The sequence below is a fragment of the Nycticebus coucang genome, chromosome 4 (genome assembly GCF_027406575.1).
Source record: "Nycticebus coucang isolate mNycCou1 chromosome 4, mNycCou1.pri, whole genome shotgun sequence".
In the NCBI taxonomy this organism is placed as follows: domain Eukaryota; kingdom Metazoa; phylum Chordata; class Mammalia; order Primates; family Lorisidae; genus Nycticebus; species Nycticebus coucang.
The window spans coordinates 45,083,227-45,102,341 of NC_069783.1; the positions used below are offsets into that span (position 1 = coordinate 45,083,227).

At 39.9% G+C, this 19,115-nt stretch overlaps 1 protein-coding gene across 6 annotated transcripts in view; it reads left to right on the top strand.

Moving 5' to 3' along the window:
- The first annotated feature begins 4,920 nt into the window (after positions 1-4,920).
- The window catches only part of SOCS5 (suppressor of cytokine signaling 5), an 80,760-nt gene continuing 66,565 nt past the window's right edge, over positions 4,921-19,115 (top strand). For 3 of the 6 annotated variants that reach the window (XM_053588840.1, XM_053588842.1, XM_053588841.1), the window contains exons 1-2: positions 5,266-5,468; positions 12,030-12,122. The gene's annotated coding sequence lies outside the window, so the exon portion shown is untranslated. Of the gene's footprint in view, positions 5,129-5,196; positions 5,469-5,508; positions 5,723-12,029; positions 12,123-19,115 lie in introns of those variants that run through there. The other 3 variants (XM_053588843.1, XM_053588839.1, XM_053588844.1) reach the window with 3 other exon arrangements.

Consider the following 19,115-nt stretch of genomic DNA (forward strand, 5'->3'; position numbering starts at 1 on the left):
GTCCAGAGGGGAAGGCTGGGGCAATCCCGTGAAAAATTTTCAGTGCCATTTCTGTGCAGTTAGGTGGTCCATGAAAGCACGAGAATGAAGCAGTTAGATCTGGGCTTTCAAAAGAAAATTAGTATGGTAGATTGGTGGGCGAATGGGAGCATGAAGAAATAAGTTTGGAGTTTTTTTGCAATCATGCAAGCGAGGCAAGTGTCTGAATGAGAATAGTAAAACTCCAAAAGACCCATTAAAAAATGTATATGTGAGTTAGAATGACTTATTGACCTTGGGAGGTGAAAGAGAGGGAGGAGAAAAGATTAGTTTAGAAAACTTGGTAGTTTTGGAAAGATGTTTGGAGAACACTTACAGATCTAAAAATAGATCTGCCATTGAATCCTATAATTCCTCTACTAGGAATATACCCAGAAGACCAAAAACCACATCATAACAAAGGTATTTGTACCAGAATGTTTATTGCAGCCCAATTCATAATTGCTAAGTCATGGAAAAAGCCCAAGTGCCCATCGATCCACGAATGTATTAATAAATTGTGGTGTATGTACACCATGGAATATTATGCAGGCTTAAAGAAAGATGGAGACTTTACCTCTTTCATGTTTACATGGATGGAGCTGGAACATATTCTTCTTAGTAAAGTATCTTAAGAATGGAAGAAAAAGTATCCAATGTACTCAGCCCTACTATGAAACTAATTTATGGCTTTCATATGAAAGCTATAACCCAGTTATAACCCAAGAATATGGAGAAGAGGGAGAGGGAGGGGAGGGAGCAGGGGAGGATGGGTGGAGGGAGGATGATTGGTGGGATTACACCTATGGTGCATCTTATAAGGATACATGTGAAACTTAGTAAATGTAGAATATAAATGTCTTTACACAATAACTAAGAAAATGCCAGGAAGGCTATGTTAACTAGTGTGATGAAAATATGTCAAATGGTATATAAAACCAGTGTATGGTGCCCCATGATCGCATTAATGTACACAGCTATGATTTAATAATAAAAAAATAATAAAAATTAAAAAAAAAGAAAACTTGGTAGATGATTATCTTAACCCAATTAGAGAATACAGAAAAAGTGGTTTGAGAAAGAAATAGTAGGTGGGAGACGGGAGTTTTCTTGTAGTCAAGATAAAGCATTTACCATTAATCATGTTTGGTTTGCGATACCTGTTTGTAACATTCAAGTAGATATGTCAAGCAGATAGCTAAAAACATGAATCTAGACTTTGAATGCACGGTTGAAGCTAGAGATCTCGATTATAGAATGATCAAAATACAAGTTGTACTAAAATTTCTACCGCAAAGGGGCACAAGGAAACTTTTTTGGGGTAATGGAACTCTATTTTATTTCTTGATTATGATAGTGATTACAGGATATATATGCCTCAAATCTGATCAAACTGGTACATTTAAAATGAGTATATTTTATTCAATCTTAAATCCCTTGAAAGTATTCCAACTAGAAATAGAATTGCCTTACACGACATAGTATGTTAACTAAGTTAAAAAATTGTTGATGGATTATTTTAGAAAACAGAAGAAAATGGAACATTGTTCAACACATGTCAGTAAAAACATGTAAAAGTGATTGGGAGCAGAAAAAGCTACCATAGTTTTAGTTTTTTCAGAAGCCACTGATAGATGTGCCAGTTATTAGCCATTTGGGGAGTCTCCATTCAAAGACTTCTTCCCCCAAAACCACCTGTCTCTAGCCCATGCCTCTCAACCCCATACCACATGGGCTGATTTCCCCATTTGGAGTAGCTGAGACAATAACAGTGCTTGAAGAATATAATATGACTCATTGCTGAATAAGAAATCTTTCCTTATTGATGGATTTTAGGCTTTTGGCCAATTTGGCCTCTTCATTTGGCACAATTCCCTGAGCATCTCTTCTGAATTGTCCTTTCAGTGCTCAGCTTAAAATCTACTTCATACAAGAATCCATTTTTGATTTGACAAAAAGAAGTGAAATCTAATACCTATATTCAGCTACAAGTATGGACAAATCCACTATGAGCCTACAATTACCAAATTTATATATTTATGTTGGAATTCAGCTCTGTCATTGACTAAGTCTTTGTGACCTTGAAGAAAGTGAGGATAAAAAAACTCAACCTTGCAGGGTGGTATGAATTAACTCAGAGAAGATATGTGGAAATGCCAAGTAAGTGCCTAATAAATGGCAGGTTTCTTGTCAAACCTGACGATGCTTTCTGAATTATTTAGTCTATAAGTTTCAAGAAACTTACAGACTAAAAGCACTCTTTCTCGTGCTTTGTACTCTCACCCTAACACAATGCCATATATCCTCAGATGACATTGTGGAATGATGCTTACGAAGCTAGCAGGTCAGGGATAAAGCTGAAAAAGATTAATGCAATAATTAGGTAGAGGAGAAGAGAACGTTCTCAGGAGATGAAAGAAAGGAATTTGACTCAAGTGGCAAAAAGCTTTCTTTACATTTCCTCTTCCCATTCATTTATAATTTTATTTTGCCAAAAAGAGGGGACAGTAGGTCTCATCTTGATGAATGTGGAGTTACAAGACGATGTGCCAATACACCTGGTATTGATTCATGCCAGCTGGGAGGGGAGCTTGGCTTTTCAGTGTTTTACTACTGTGGTTTGCTGGGATGGGCAGCTCGGTGCCTAATAATGATAAAATCCATAATAATACTTCATAATTACGTACTGCCCTTTGCCAGAACTTGGGTTTAATTACAATGACTATGATGGAACTGGCAACATCTCACTCCTTGTTGGGGTGCAATACCCAAGGGCCTGGAAATACAAAGTGAAGCGGCAACTGCAATCTTCTCCTGCAGGGCCTATCCTGGCAACTCACTTAGAGTTCTCTGGGTTTGAAGCTCAACATCAGAAACAAAGACTACTTTTAAATTGCCCACATGTACTTGGCACTGTCAAGTAAAGCAGTATTTATGAAACAACTACTGCCATGCATGGGGCAGAGCATTATGGAATCCCAGTCCTGAAAGGAACAAAAAGAGTGATCTCATTCATAATTCTTGTCCCTTGCACTATTGCCACTATACTCAAATAAATGTGTTCACTGACCTTCCCATTCTGATTTGGACTGGAGATGCTTCTGTGGTAGCCTGTTTCAGATTATCAGTGGACTTGCCAATTCATTTAACACTCATTCAAAGAGGTATAAGATATGATCCCTGACTTCATATAGTTTATCATCTAGTTGGGGGATTTGTATTCAGGCAGCTGCAATATAAAAACACAAAGATAGAAGAAAGTTCTGTACTCCAAGGGAAAGGATGAGGGCAATTTCCTCTGAATGAATAGGGTGAGGAGGAAGAGGCAGGGGACTACAGTGAAGAAGAGCTGGGCAACAACTTCAGGAGGTTACTACAGGTTTCCCTATTTTATTGCTTTCATAACATTTATTATCCCCTGAATTAGCATGTTTATTTACTAATTTACTCATATGCCATTTGTCTCACCTCCCTCGGGAATCTTGCCAGTTTTGTTCACTGCTGTATCCTAAGCATCTCAAACAGTGCCTGGCACATAGTAAGATTCTAAGTAAATACTGGCCTAATGAATTAATGATGCAGGTGAGGCAGTGGCAGAAGAAATGGAGAGGTGATGGCACTCAGTAAATACCAACACAATCAAGTTAGACGGGGTCGGGAGATGTCAGAGCAGCAGGAAGCGGGATGTAGGATTACTTCTAAGTTCCTGGCTTGGGCAAATAGGTGGATGGTAGCACTGTCAAGGAAGATAAGGAACAGAGGACCAGGAGCAGGTTTTGTGGACCTCAGAGGGCATACAACCTGTGAGTTCCTATGTGGACACTTCATATTGGGGTACAAGGGAAAATGTTCAAGAGGCACTTTATGCAGATTTAGACTTCATTACATGTACATTCAGCTGTTGAGCCATCAAAATGATTAATTACCTGCTGTGCAGCAGACCCACTGCGTGCCTATGAAGAGGACTGAGGGTCAGATTGGTAATATAGATTCTGAGTCAACAGAAAGATTAACTGAAGAGAAGACTATCTCAGGAATTATGGTGGTGGGGAAAGTGGAGTAGGGGATGGTTTGGGGAGGAGAAAAGTTTCAAGAGGGACATAGACCTTTGAACTTGGTCATATGAATGTCACTGGTAGTCTCAAGAGGAGAACTAGTGGACTAGCAGGGAGAATAATTTAGATCATACTTGAGGCATTAACTGACACACAGGATGAAAGCTATCAGAGTCTGACAGGCAAGGTTTAGGGTTTATTTCATTTTTTTTAAGTTTGGTGGCGTTGGAACACGATCATGGGAATGTCCAACACTTACAGAACGACTAGAAAGTTTGTGACTGTCGACAAGGTTTCTCAAAGGCCGGCTGGAAAGAACCCTGCAGGTATCACCATCCTTCAACTGTGCTTCTCTTCCTCTACCCTTTCAGCCATTTCTAGGGCGGGGGCCCTTCCATATAAAGCACAACAAAAAGTGGGAGACAGAACACCCTCCCTCCGAATTGTGAGCCATTTTTGTGGCAGCTGGGAGTGGGGATGGGAATACTGGGATTAAACGGTTCCTGGGTTCCCGTGGATCTCGAAACTTGGAAGCTGGGCGGCTCTATGCTGAAGAGCGCCAGGCAGACTCATTCACATTTTCCTACCAGGCACTCACGCCCTCCATTCAGCACTTTCCTCCGCATCTCCTCAAAAGAGTTGAAACCAGGTACAAAGCATTCTCCCTTCTCCCACCTCAGACTGACCTTCCACCCCCAAACCCACCGCGGGCCCTCCTCCGACCACGTGATCCTCCTAGCCACCACCACTCGCCGCGGCCGCCGCCCCCTCCCCTCGGCTGCCGCCGCTTTAACCCGCCCCTCAGACCCACGTGACCACCTCTCTCCCACCTGACTGGCTCCTCTCTTTCCCCCGGCCGGACCCAGCCTCCGTCGCAACTGCCCGACTCCAAAATGGCAGCCGCACACAGCGCTCACCCGAGCGGCCCGACCTCCCTGACTCCCGGGCCGCCCTCCTCTCGCTCACTACCTCCCTCCTTAGGGCTTCACCTACACGCCTCCGGATTGGCCGCTAGAAATCCCGCCCCTCCAATGTCCTGCCTGCTATTGGTCACGGTAGGCTGCTCTTCAGAGAGGCGTGCCCCCGCCCGCCCCCTGTCCCCCGCCCCGGGAGGTATTTTCCATTCCGGTGGGGGTTGGGGGGAGGGGGGAGGGGAAGCGGGTGAAGAGGGGGAGGTGGCCGGGGAAGGGGGTGGGGGCCTGGCAGGGGCATCCGGCGGAGCTGGGGTCTCCGGGCTCGGTCCAGAGGAAGAGAGAGGCTGCGCTCGCTGGCAGTCGGAGGGGACGGGTTGCACCAGAAGGAGGGCGGACTCGCCCTGTTGGTGACTGCGCCGTCCAGGCCCGTCCCGCCTGGCCGCAGGTGCCCTGGATGAGGCCGCCCTGTGCGCTCGGACCGGTGAGTGTCCCTGCAGACGCGCCCGGCCGGCCGCCTGCTACGGACCCCGCACCGCCGTTAGCTGCCGCCTCTCAGTGTCGCCGTGCCGGCGCTGGGCGCAGTCCGCCTCTGGCTATCGCCCCCGCACCCCGACTAAGGCATCGCCGGCCCTCGGGTTGGGATGGGCCGGCCGGGAAGAGGACGGCAAGCCCCGGCCCCGAGCTCGGTGCAGACCACGCCGCGCGTAGTGGGAACTCGCTCTTAGTAGGCTCTCAGTGCGTTTCTGTGGGATTGCTTTTCTGGTTGGAGGAACGTGGGATACCTAAGGGGAAGGAGGATCGTCTCCGGATAGTAGAAGGGCATTCGTGATCCGGGGTCATGGTGGGTCGGCGGGAGGCCATGGGGCACTGAACCAGTTATGTAGGCTGCAGGGAAGGAGGCACGGCCAAGTCACTTGGGGTTCCAAGGGCCGGATCTGGGCGTACTGAAGGTCGACGAGTAAAGGTCCACGGGGGGGATGAGGGAGCGAACCGGGGAGCATGGATGGGGAAAGTGAATGGAGCATCTCGGGAGGTTTAACCTGAAGTGGTGAGAGATGCAAAGGTGGGAACGTGAAGAAACTGCAACTGCTTGCGCTCCTAGGATTCTTTGGTCTGGGGTCTGGTGCTAAAGCAGAGTGACTTTGTCAAGAGGGAGATGTATTTAAAGAAGGATGCTAAAAAGCAGTGTAAGTACATCTTGGTTTGGTCCTGAACTTTGAAAGGCTTGGGAGATTGGAGTCCGAGGAGTTTTGACATTTTCTTTTGGCCTTTCAACCAAAAGGTGTCTGGCTGCTGGATTTGGTTAGTTGTCTTTTATTTAAATATGCATGTATATGTTTGTTGGTAGTTTAATGCTTCCTAGTTTTGTTGAGAATTTCCAAAAACACGCCTTGAAATTCTTGTAGAACTCTCTCCACCTATAACTGTGGCTTACTTCTTCCCAATTTAACATTTAGACTGGACTGTACTATTGACTTTTATTCTAGAAAATAAGTAATTCCCATGCTTTCAATTGTTTCTTCACAATATGCAAAATTGAACTACAAATTCTAAAGAAGTTTTAAAATATTTTAACTTTAAACTTGCCTTGGGAAGGAGATAGTAAGCTATCACCTCTAGAAAGTAATACTAAAATCAGGTTGAGTTTTCGAACAGTTGGTAATCTTCATGTCAGATGTTTAAATTTTAATAATTTTGCATTTAGTTTGGGAACATAGAAAAGGCAGTGACATCCAGAGTCTACAGAACCATCATGGAGGTTCTTCATTTCACTGAGAAGAGTAAGCTAAGAATTGCACAACTAGATCTTTGATCTTTTCATTATCTTCTTTATCATATATGTTACTGGTTTTTTATATTTACAGAATACTTAAAGTTTACAAAATGAAAGCTGTTTGATTAGGGAGTACTCAGACATTTTAGAAAAAAATTTGTAGGTCATATTTTGCCCTTTAATTCATCATAGAAAACATTTCTGCAAAAAGGTGTTAATATTTTCAGTTGGCACCTTCTTAATTTGAATAACTAATGGATAATTATATATTTTTTCTCCCTATTGTCCTTGAATTTTACTATGTCCTTAGGGAGAATGTACTGGCATGCAAAACAGAAGCCTAAAATATTGAAACCTAACACCTTTTAACATTATAATGGCTTCTACTTTATTCACCCTGAAAATCATCTATGGCAAGCCAATGATCCAGAAAGCTTTTCCCTTCTTACCTTTGTTTAAATTGGGCGTTTTTCTCCTTTTGTAGAACGAAGTAAAAATAACACTTACTGGCGGGGAATTAATGGTAGTAACTAAGAATGAGAATGGGAAGCTTGGAAAAAAAGATGTACGTGTATGAGTCACATTTCTTTCAGAGCTGCAGGAGTAGACCATAGAGATGATTATTTTGTAAATCAAGAAACCAAGGCTCAGAGCAGTTGTGAAGGGACTATACTGCTAGTTAGTGGTGGAGCCTGTATTGATGGGCAGGTTTCTGAACTCCAGACCAGGGTTTTTTCTGCTTTATCAAATTCATGTTGTTTGTTTCTAAAACATTCTAATGGCAACTATACATGCTTTTTGGGTTTGTGATACTGTTCCTAAGAATGGAGAAGTTTGAGCTGAGTATACATGAAATGATGTGAAACTGGGTGAGTTTTTTTTTTTTTTTTTTTGACAAAGTTTAAAACAATATGCTTCATTGTTAGTGGAAGGGCTGATGGTTCCTTGTCATTCAAAAGAGACAAACTGTCATCTAGATTAAAATATTAGATGAATGTCTTAGAGTAGGCTAGCATTGTATAATTTTTACACCAAAAATTAATTGCTTAAAAGACTTTCAGAATTCAAAAGGCTCTTATATTTTTAAGGTAAATCATGCGAAAATTATTATTTTCAGTTAGTATGGGGGTTTTGTTATATTAAAATGGATTTAATTCTTTTAAAAAGAGCGCTGGTTGAATTACATGATAATGATATGAAAACATCATTCCTATAATAATTGTAGTAGAAAAAGACAAGATTTGTATCTCAGCTACTTAAGAAGATCTTAGGCAAGTTATTTAACCACTGTATGCCTGGGTTTCCTCATTTGTAAAGTGAGGATGTTTAAAGTAACTACCTCATAGCATAGTGGTAAGGATTAACTGTGCCTAGCACGTAGTTAAGACATAACAAATAATAGATATTATTCTTTATGTTTCATTAGGTATAGGTAGGCATTTGCATGCCCATTTGTCTCACCCATTTGTCACCTTGCTGTGAGTGCAGTCACTTTCAAGCTACAAAAATTCCTAGATAAATGCATGATCAAATAAATAATAGTCTGTTTTAAAGGGCACTTAGTGCAAATGACGTTCTCGTTGTTTGTATTCTCCTTCCTTTGTATATCTTGGATCTTTAATTAGGTCTGCATATCAAATTAGAGTGAATGTGTTCATTTTTTCTGAATGTCACCAGCAGATCCTTGTTGCAGTTTTGTAATTCTGGAACTAAAATGTTAAAAGTTGGTTTGCAAATATTCTAATTCTAACTAAAATGTTAAAAGTTGGTTTGCAAATATTCTAATAAAAATACAGTGAGTTTTTTGGGCCAACTGGGTAAGCTTAAAGGAGGAAGTCAGGAATTTATAATGTCTCTTATTGATTGCAATTCTTTTCTGCCAGTGGAATCATGGGAAGTCATTGAACCTTGCTTTGTATTAAGTGAATGTTTGGGTGACTTCATTCATTAACCTATAAGATTTTAATGATAAAATTTGTATAACTCCAATTTTATAACTTTTTTTTTTTTTAATTTGCTGTAACCCAGGTCCAACTAGTGTCATGGCCATGTGGTTTAGCAAATGTTCTTTGATAGTGACAGTTTGAGTCATGAGCTATCTCAGAGTCCTTGTTAATGATGTATCACTTAAAGACTGGTGGCTTTCTCTTGGTGGCATTCTATGGTTTGCCTTCGCAGGTTTTTCCGTTTCTTTTATAGTAGCTCTTCTGTTTAGAGTCCTCTTAACTTTGATTCTCATGCATCTTTGTGATCTTTCCTTCTCAAAGCATCTTTGCATCCTATTACATGTAATTTCTTACCTATCAGGAAAGAGTTTTTAGTTTTGGGTTTTGTTTGTTTTGAGACAATCTCACGTTGTCACCCTCAGTAGAGTGCTGTGGCATCATAGCTCACAGCAACCTGCAACTCTTGGGCTCAAGTGATTCTCTTGCCTCAGGCTCCCAAGTAGCTGGGACTACAGGTGCCCTCTACCATGCCCGGCTATTTTTAGAGATGGGGTCTCACTCTTGCTCAGGCTGGTCTTAAACTGGTGAGTTCAGGAAGTCCACCAGCCTTGGCCTCGCAGAGTGCTAGCATTACAGGCATGAGCCACCATGCCCGGCTAACTGCTCTTATTTTTATACTTTTATTGAAGTGAGTCCATTTTACAGGTTAAGGATTAAAATTGGGGATCGACGCCTGTAGTACAGTGGTTACAGCGCCAGCCACATGCATCGAGACTGGGGGGGTTCCAGCCTAGCCCGGGCCAGCTAACCAACAATGACAACTACGACAACAGCAACAACAACAAAAAATAGCCAGGCACTGTGGCAGGCGCCTGTAGTCACAGCTACTTGGGAGGCTGAAGCAAGAGAATCGCTTAAGCCCAAGAGTTTGAGGTTGTTATGGGCTGTGACGCCACAGCACTCTACTGAGGGCAACATAGTGAGACTCTGTCTCAAAAAAAAAAAAAAAAGATTAAAATTGGAAACAACGTTATAGCTCAAAAGTGTCTTCATTATGCTAGTAGTAGTCTTGCTGTTGTTTTAGATCTCAGGCAGGCATGCTATTGGTGGTGGTACTTCAGATGACACCTACATAGGTCAATACTTTAGTCCAAAGTGGTGCTGACAGGACTAAAGAGTCGCACATAGCCATCACAAGTTTCCAGGATTGTATTTTTCTTTCACCAGTACAGAATGTTAGTGTTTGAAAAGTGACTAACAGCTGTGCCCATAGCTCAGTGAGTAGGGCTCTGGCCACATACACTGAGGCTGGCGGGGTTTGAACCCAGCCAGGGCCTGCTAAACAGCAATGGCAACTGCAACAACAACAACAAAATAAAAATAAAAAATAAAATAGAATGAAAAGTGACTAACTTGTAATCTTCTTTTGATTAATCAATAAATTATGATAGGGAATTATCATAATTTATTGGATTTATGGCATGCTTTTAGGAATTTTGTAGAATCTAGACACTCAGATTCTCTTTATTCAGGTCTATTACATAATCTAATTATGTAAATAAATTACTCAGGTATGATTTTAGAAGGCATCAGAAATATCATATTAAAATATAACTAACATTTGTTCATTTTTTTTATTGAGTTTGCTATGTATACTTAACAGTGATTGTGGCTTTGTGTATGGGTGGCTACTGAACTAAAAATTCATGGGTACGTGCACATTACTTTCTTAGTTTCAGTGAGTTGTTGGAGAGTGAAAGAGGCAAAATATGAATTATTTGCCTTGTCGAACTTAATAAATTCTTATTCTGAGTTAGCCAACTATCCTACTTTTGGGGTGGAGAGCCAAAGGGGAGGTGGAGAAGGATTTTTAAATATGTTTAGAGCAGAAGTAATCTTGAAAGGGTAATTGGGCTGGATTGTTGATTTCATGTTAATGTTTGGTATGTTTACATCTGAGTAAACTACTTCACAGGTAAGTGAAAAATTCTAAGGAATAATTTTAGAGACTATATTGTATAATGAAATACAATATAGCAAGAATATATTTTCACAGGCTTTTGTATGCTGCTTAATACCAGAATTAAATTTACCTTTACTTGGATGAGATATCATACAGTAATCTTTTATCAAAGCTAATAAGAAGCAGCGATGAAGATAATTTTTTAAAAATTATATTTGAAATGGGCTTATCTGCTCTGGGATTGTCTTCAAATTATGAATTCCTTATTTTATTTGAAGACTGATATAAGAGGGTCAATATTTGGGTGCTTATTCTGAGCAGGATTCTTGAGTTAGAGGTGATAATCAAAGTATTGCTTTACAGTATTTCAAGCAATTTAAAAGTGTGGAAGCTTATTTAAATAATAGATGTATGGAAAATGGAACAGTGGGAAATAGAATGATAGAATGAAATGATATGAGAACTGAGCTTTTGACTTATGTATAAGGTAGGTAGTTGGAGAAAAGGGAGTTGGGTTAAGTATTGGAAGTTGGATAGAGAAAAATGTTAAGGAAAACTAGAATTTTATAGGAATTTAGCCCTATATGCATGAGTGTAAGTCATGAGTCCCACAGATTGGCATGTCTTTGTTTCAGGATGTAATATTATTATGTACTGTATTCTGGATCTTACTCATGGTTCCTGGCTCACAGATCCTGTAAACCTTGTTATTTCCTAAGTGATTATAGCAATAAGAATATCTTTTGTTATAGTATTTGGCCTTTTGTCCTTGGGACAAAAGCTGCTCAGGAACAGCTTCAGAGAGTTGAAGGTGAATGATACCCGTCTTTTGTCATTTACAGCAATCCCTTTCAGACACACCTGATCATATATTAATAAGCCAATTTTTGGACAGTCTCTTGATAACCACTGGATGGGCGAGTTGGTCTCCAGGGGAACCAACTTTGTGCTCTGGGGGTTAGAACTTTCAGCCCTATCCCCCTAACCTTCAAGTAAGAGACTGAGGCTAAAGGTTAATTTGATAGCCAGTGGTTTAATCAGACCTATGTATGAAGCTTCTATAAAAACCCAAAAGGGACAAAGTTCAGGTAGCTTGAGGATAGCCAAGCATAGGGAGGCTTCCAGGAAGGTGAACAAGAACACATCCAACGCGCTGGGAGGGTGGCACGTTCCATAGGGACAAAAGCTTTTACACCCTTCCAGGCCTCACCCTTTGTATCTCTTTATCTGGCTGGTTTATTCATATCTTTTAAGATATCTTTTGTAATAAACTGGGAAATGTGTGTTTAAATGCTTTTAAATACTTTTAAAAAACTCTTTAAACTTACCTTTTAAACACTTTTCATGTGTTTTAAAAAGTGTTTCCCTGCGCTCTGCCTGCTGCTCTAGCACATGAAACACAGGAGGAGGTCGTGGAAACTCCAGTTTATAGCCAGCTGGTCAGAAGCCCAGGTAAAATAATGGGGAGTTTGGGTTTGGCATCGGAAGTGGGGCTCGGTCTTGTGGGACTGAATTCTCAGCCTATGTGATCTGACTCCAGGTTGATGGTGTCAGAATTGGATTGAATTAGAGGATATCCTGCCGGTATCCACTGCAGAATTGATGGCTTGCTTTTTGGTGAAGAGAAAGCCCCACACATTTTGAGTTCATAGATGTTTTCTGTGTTGATTGTTCAGTGAGGGTATAGGAGAAATTCAGTTTAATATATATATTCACATAACACCAGACAGGAAGACTTCTGAAATATGTTCTATAATAAAGGATAAACCAACTAAACATTAGATATAATCTGTAAGGAGAAATCCAAGTATTTTTTTTCTTTTTCTTTTCTTTTCTTTTTTTTTGAGACAGTCTCACTGTGCATGACAGCTCACAGCAACCTCAAACTCTAAGGCTTAAGTGATTCTCTTGCCTCAGCCTCCCAGGTAGCCTGGACTACAGGTGCTTGCTACAATGCCTGGCTATTTTTCTGTTGTTGTTGTTGTCATTATTTATTGTTTAGCAGGCCTGGGCCTGGTTTGAACCCAGCGCCTTAACCACTAACCTGCACTTAGTCCCAAGTACTTTCTTAAGGCTTAAAATAGGCATGTGGCCAAAGGGGAGCAGGTTTATCTTTGTTTAGTCTTTGACTTTGGCTATTTACATAAGAACAGCTGGGTAACCCCTTTACCCTTTGTGGGGTCAGTACCAGGACCAGTTACATTTAACATTTTTATAAATGATTTAGTAGTCAAACTGGCAGTGAAACTTGCTAGATTTGCAGCTGACTCCATGTGCTATTCCAAGTAGTTAAAAAGTAAGCCAACAAGATGAAGCCACATGAATATCCTTTGATGAGGTTTCATGTGGCAGAGAATGAGATAATGCATTTAGGGGAAGGTACTCCCAATTATATTTATAGGACCTAAGTTGTGACCTAGAAAGGGGATCCAGAAATTATGTAGACGACTTCCTTGAAGCCATTTATTGTAGTTGTTGGTTCAGACAGTCCAATATATTCAGTATTGTTGGGCATGCTTCTGTAAACAAAAATGATGTTACATAACAATAATAAAGAGGTTACCATATTTTGACTGTTTATTATGTTCCAGACTAAGTGATTTACAGCCACCTTGTCATTTAATCCTCTTAATTCAGAAAAGTAGGTGGCCTTATCCAATTTTATGCAAGAGGAAGTTTGAGACAGGAAGGTTTAGTGAGTTTCCCCAGTTAGCTAAGATGTGGTAGAATTGGGACTAAGGATCTAGTCTTTTTATTGTTAATCCTGAACATCACAGGACATTAGGTGGCATCACTTAAAACTTGAAATAGTTTAATTTAGACCTTATGAAGTACTCTGTTATTCCTTGCTGTGGTCTGCTTTGGATGTCATTTTTACCACAGGGATGGTATCTAAATACTTTGAGAGGATTTAGACACATTCCTTAAATTCCTGATTTTTAAGGAAAGCTTGGAATGTTTTTTTTTAGAATGTCTTTTTTTTTGTAGAGACAGAGTCTCACTTTATGGCCCTCGGTAGAGTGCCGTAGCCTCACACAGCTCACAGTAACCTCCAACTCATGGGCTTAAGCGATTCTCTTGCCTCAGCCTCCCAAGTAGCTGGGACTACAGGCGCCCGCCACAATGCCCGGCTATTTTCTGGTTGTTTTGCATTTTGGCCAGGGCCGGGTTTGAACCCGCCACCCTCTGTATATGGGGCCGGCGCCTTACCTACTGAGCCACAGGCGCCGCCCGGAATGTTTTTTTGTACAGTTTTACCCTTCAAGAATATTGTTAAGTCACCTCTAGCTACCTATAAGGCATTTCTTCCCCTTTATTTTGTAAAATGCTGAATCATTAATGGTCATTAATGAAAGTAATATTTATTAACAAGGAAAATATTGTTCAGTAGAAAAGTCACCACAGTAAAAGTCCAGAGACCTGGATTAGAATAATCAGGTCTCTGGCATGGTATAAAATAGTTACCTGAAAATATCAGGACAGTACTGAAATCAGCATAATAACATTATTCTTGCTCTGGGAGTAGAGGAAGGCTTAGATGGGTCTTGAGAGATGAGCAGGGGAAGAGGATTTCAGCGTTCTAGGCAAAGGGAAAAGCAGTATATTGAATTACCAAACTTTTTTGAACTGCAATTTTTCTCAAAATTGAGGTAAAATATACAAAGTACTAAGGGCAGCATTCGATTTTGGAATCCCCAAAATGAGGTTGTAAAGACCGAATGAGTAAGTATATGTGAAAATGCTTTGTAAATTTTAAATGCTTTACAAATGAGATTTTTAAAGGATTACTCATGTTCTTGTGAAGGGTGGATGAAGAGGATGCGGTAAAAATTTAGGTGGCAAGAGGTGCAAAGCAAGTAGAAGAGAGATGGGGAAGGGAGGTGTTAAAGGTGAAAGAGAAGAAAATTAAATTTTAGGTCTCTTTGTGTTTGTCAATCAAAAGATAGGTAAGATATCTGTACCTAAAGAATTTTAACATTAATTTACTGTAGAGAAGAAGCTCAGCAGGTAGTTGAAGCAATTTTTTTCACTTTTCTATTTAGTCTACACTGTGTTAATAAGACTATGAAAATAAGCTAATTAGTATTGAGTACACTGGATATTTACTTTTCCATTCTTGCCATACTTTACTAAGAATTGTTTCAACTCCATCCAGATAAACATAAAAGATGTAAGGTCTCCATCTTTTTTATGGCTGAATAGTATTCCACGACAAGTACATAGTCACATGAATAATAAAATGCAAGTATAGTCTAGTATGGGTCAGGGAGAAGATGAATGGCAGAAGGAGGGAGGGCATTTGGCAGGATCTCACTTAATGGACACAACGCATGGGTGGATAGCATGCCCCTGGGTGAAGGGTTCTTTTACAACTGGAACTTTACCTTGGAAGTGAGAACAATTACCTTGGAAGTAATCTAAAAATTTGTACCCTCATACTAATTTGAAATTAAATAAAAAAGGGAAAAATGACCAGTTCCAGAATTGAGACCTTCACAATGAAACTAAAGAGTGGGTAACTTTCCTATGTTCTCAAGTGGGGAGACGCCAGCTGATACCTGGGTTGTATTTGTTGGCTGATATTTCTACAACGGAAAAAAATAAGAAAATAAGCTAATTGAGAGTTGGCTATATTGTCTGATTGTTACTTAACTCATTACTTCTGTCTGGGTTTAGCTAATGGATTTAATCAGTAAAAGGATGCTCAAAGAAATAAAATAAGCTGGATTGAGAGACTATTCCAGATTATTAGAAATGAAAGGGCATAGAGTATTTAAGGAGAAGGGTGACATTTGATCTTTCTATATGGGTGAAAAAGAAAATTTAGGAAATCACACTAGAATCAAAGCAGAAGGAAACAAGTTAAGAGTTTTGTATGTATGCCATACTAGGAGTTTGGATTTTTATTTAGTTTTGTAGATGGGGAAGTGCAATAGTTTTGTGTTTTAGAAAATTGATCATAAGGCAGGGTGGACCATCATTTTGGGAGGCTGGGGCAGGAGGATCACTTGAGGCCAGGAATTAAAGACCAGCCTGGGCAATGTAGCAAGACCCTGTTTCTACAAAAAATAAATTAGCCAGACATGGTGGCATGCATATGTAGTCCCAGCCACTTGGGAGGCTGAGATGGGTCTATTGCTTGATCCTAGGAGCTGGAGAAGCTGCAGTAAACTATGATTGCACTGCTGTACTCCAGCCTAAACGGCAAAGCAAGAGCTTTGTCTAAAAAAAAAGAGAGAGAGAGAAGGAGGGAGGAATGGAAGGAAGGAATAAAAAGAAGGAAGAGGATGGAGAAAATAGAGGGAAGGAGAGGGGAGGGGAGAGTAAGGAAGGAAAGGAAGAAGGAAGGAAGTTGATCATAGCAGTAATAGTTTGGAGGAAAAAAGATTGGAGACATTTATTCACCAAATAATTATGGAGCAAATTCAGATGCTCATTGACTTAAAATGGGGTTATGTCCTGATAAACCCATTGTAAATTGAAAATATCAAGTCAAAAGTGCCTGTAGTAAACCTAACTTACTGAACATTATAACTTAGCATAGCCTACCTCAAACATGCTGAGACACTTAGATTGCTTGCAGTTGAACAAAGCTTATTGTATAATAAATTGTTGAATTATCTTATATATATATTTCTTGAGTACTGTACTGAAAATGGGAACTCAAAGTATAGTTTCTACTAAATGCATATCACTTTTGCACTATTGTAAAGTTGAAAAATCCTTGGTTGAACCAAATTGTGAGTCAAGGACTGTCTGTTAACACATATGATAGGGCAAGTAAATGAGGCAGTTCTCTCTGACCTCTGGAAGGTAAGATCACAGTCAAGGATGCTATTTAAGGGTCAGGAAAATTCAGGAAAAAGAATGTGTGATAGTCCGAGTTAAGGAATTTATAGTGGTTTAGAAAACAAGAACACCTATTTCAGAGATATTTAGGAGTTTAAGTTCTCTAGACTTGATTAGTGTTTGGAGGTGATAGAAGTTGTGGACGAGGCCAGGCATGTCGGTGGCTCATGCCTGTAATCCTAGCACTCTGGGAGGCCAAAGCAGGTGGATTGCTTGAGCTTACAAGTTTGAGACCAGCCTGAGCAAAAAGCAAGACCTCCCGTCTCTACTGAGGCAAGAGGATTGCTTGAGCCCAAGAGTTGGAGGTTGTTGTGAGCTATGATGCCATAGCACTCTACCCAGGGGGACAGCTTGAAACGCTATCTCAATAGTATGTGCAGGTTTGAGAGAGAGGGAATACTGAGTTTGATTTCAGACAAGTAATTATGCTTTTAGTTAGGTAGCAACACAAGGTATCAGTTTATGGGCCTGGGTCAGGAGTGTGGTCAGGTTTATAGATATGATTTGGAGGGCATATAGTTTATAGCTGAAAATCATGAAATTAAATGAATAATGCTCATTTCTAAATGATAATGCATTTAGAACAAAAGTAACTGCCAATACTAGTGCAAAAGTGTAGACTTTAAAAAATATTTACCTGTTGCCCACTGCCACCTGGCACCACCACCTAGCCTCACAAAGAATATAGAAAAATACTGTTGTGAGAAAGCATAGATATTTTAGTGTGCTTAAAACAGTGTACCAGTTGGGGATTTTCCTTCCTCATCCTGTCTAGCCACCTAGTACAATACAAAGGAGTACTTTGGCAAATGCACTTCCTAGTTCCTCATCTGGGGTTACCTTTGGAATCCCTGTTTGCTTCCTTGGGCTGCTGAAATGTCTGAACGTCAGAAGCCTGAAGTTTTTTTTCACCTGCTTTAAAATCCTGTCCAGAGCATCCCTAGGAGTTAGCTCTTAGCCTCTTTCTCTCCTACTTCTCTAGTCCTTTAGAATTTAAGGTGCTGGCAACTTTAAGAGGGAAAAATTAAAACAGATTGGAAGAACCAAGAAGAGGCTGTAATCTTTTCAGTTCTTCCCCAAAGGTTCTACTCTCTAAGCTAGGCAATGGAGTTGATGAGTCATTAAGATGAGATGTCCAATTTCACTAAAATAAATGTCTGTTAGGAGCAAGATCTTCAAGTGCTGAAGGGAATTTGGAAAGAATCTTGAGTTAGGTGGTTTAGTGCTTAGTGGAAAAGATTAGTTTTGGGTTCAGTTTTAGAGGAGGTAGAAAGACAAGGCTATGCAGTGAAAAGTAGGAATAACACTATTAAAAAGTGGGGCAAACTGTACCAAGAAAGTAGAAGGTTAAAGAAGAAAAATCAAAGGAACTGGTGAACATGATTACTTGTTTATTAGAATGCACATTTTGAATTGGGATTAATGAAAAATTAAGGGTAGTTAGATAATCAAAGACAAGTTTGGATTGGAACTCCTCAAAGCATATTACATAAAAGTATAAAATTGGAGGGGTTGAACAGAAGAATATTATAACATAATTTAAATAGCAGTTAGGTATTGTAACAACAACTCTTACCGCTTATGGTGAATTATAGCATTGATTACTTAATTCATATACTAAGTCTTTTGTATCATCTTTTTGTTTTCTAGTTATTTGCTTCTGTACTGATGATTCTCCAACTTTCCTCAACATGAGAATTATATGGGGCTCTTGTTTAGAATACATTTCCAGTCTCCTACCCCCAGCCCCAAATTATGGTTCAGTAAGTTAGGAATAGGGCCCTAGTGACTCTGATCTATATGAACCACAGACCAAACTTTGGGAAATTACTGTTTTACAGTATGGCCTAGAGTAAAAAGATAGAATTTTATTTTTTGTTGGGTTTTTTTTTTTTTTTAAAAGTGGAGGTATCATTTACCTATAGTGAAATGCACACATATTAAGCGTACAGTTCCATAATTCTTGACAATTAATACATCTTTATAATTAATGATTTCTGTCACCCCAGAAAGATCCCTGTGCCCCATTCCCATTCAATCCTTGCTCTCCCCCTCGCCATACCTGCAACACTGTTCTGATTTATTTTAAGATTAACTTTGGTTTAGAATTTAATATAAAAGGAATTGTGGCAATATGAACTCATTTGTGTCTGGCTCCTTTTGATCAGAGTAATGCTTTTGGGGTTCATATTATTTGTAGTAGTTGTTTGTTCCTTTTAGTTGCAGGCTACCATTGTGTAGGTATTATTGTGGAAAGGGTTGTTTCCAGCTTTGAGCTGTCATGAATCCTTTTATGAGCATTCTTGTACAAGTCTTTTTGTGACACATTTTCTTTTGGGTGAAGGAATATCTACAAGTGGAATTGCTCAGTGGTAGGATAGGTGTCATGTTTAACATTATGAGAAACTTCTAGAACAATATCCAAGATGGTTTTACCATTTTACACTCCCACCATCAATCTAGAAGAGTTCTGTTTGCTCTATATCATTATCAATATTTGGTTTAGTCATCCTACTTGGCTATCTCACTGTGGTTTGAATTTGTATTTTACCTGATGACTGTTAATATTGAGCACTTTATCATGTGTTTATAGGT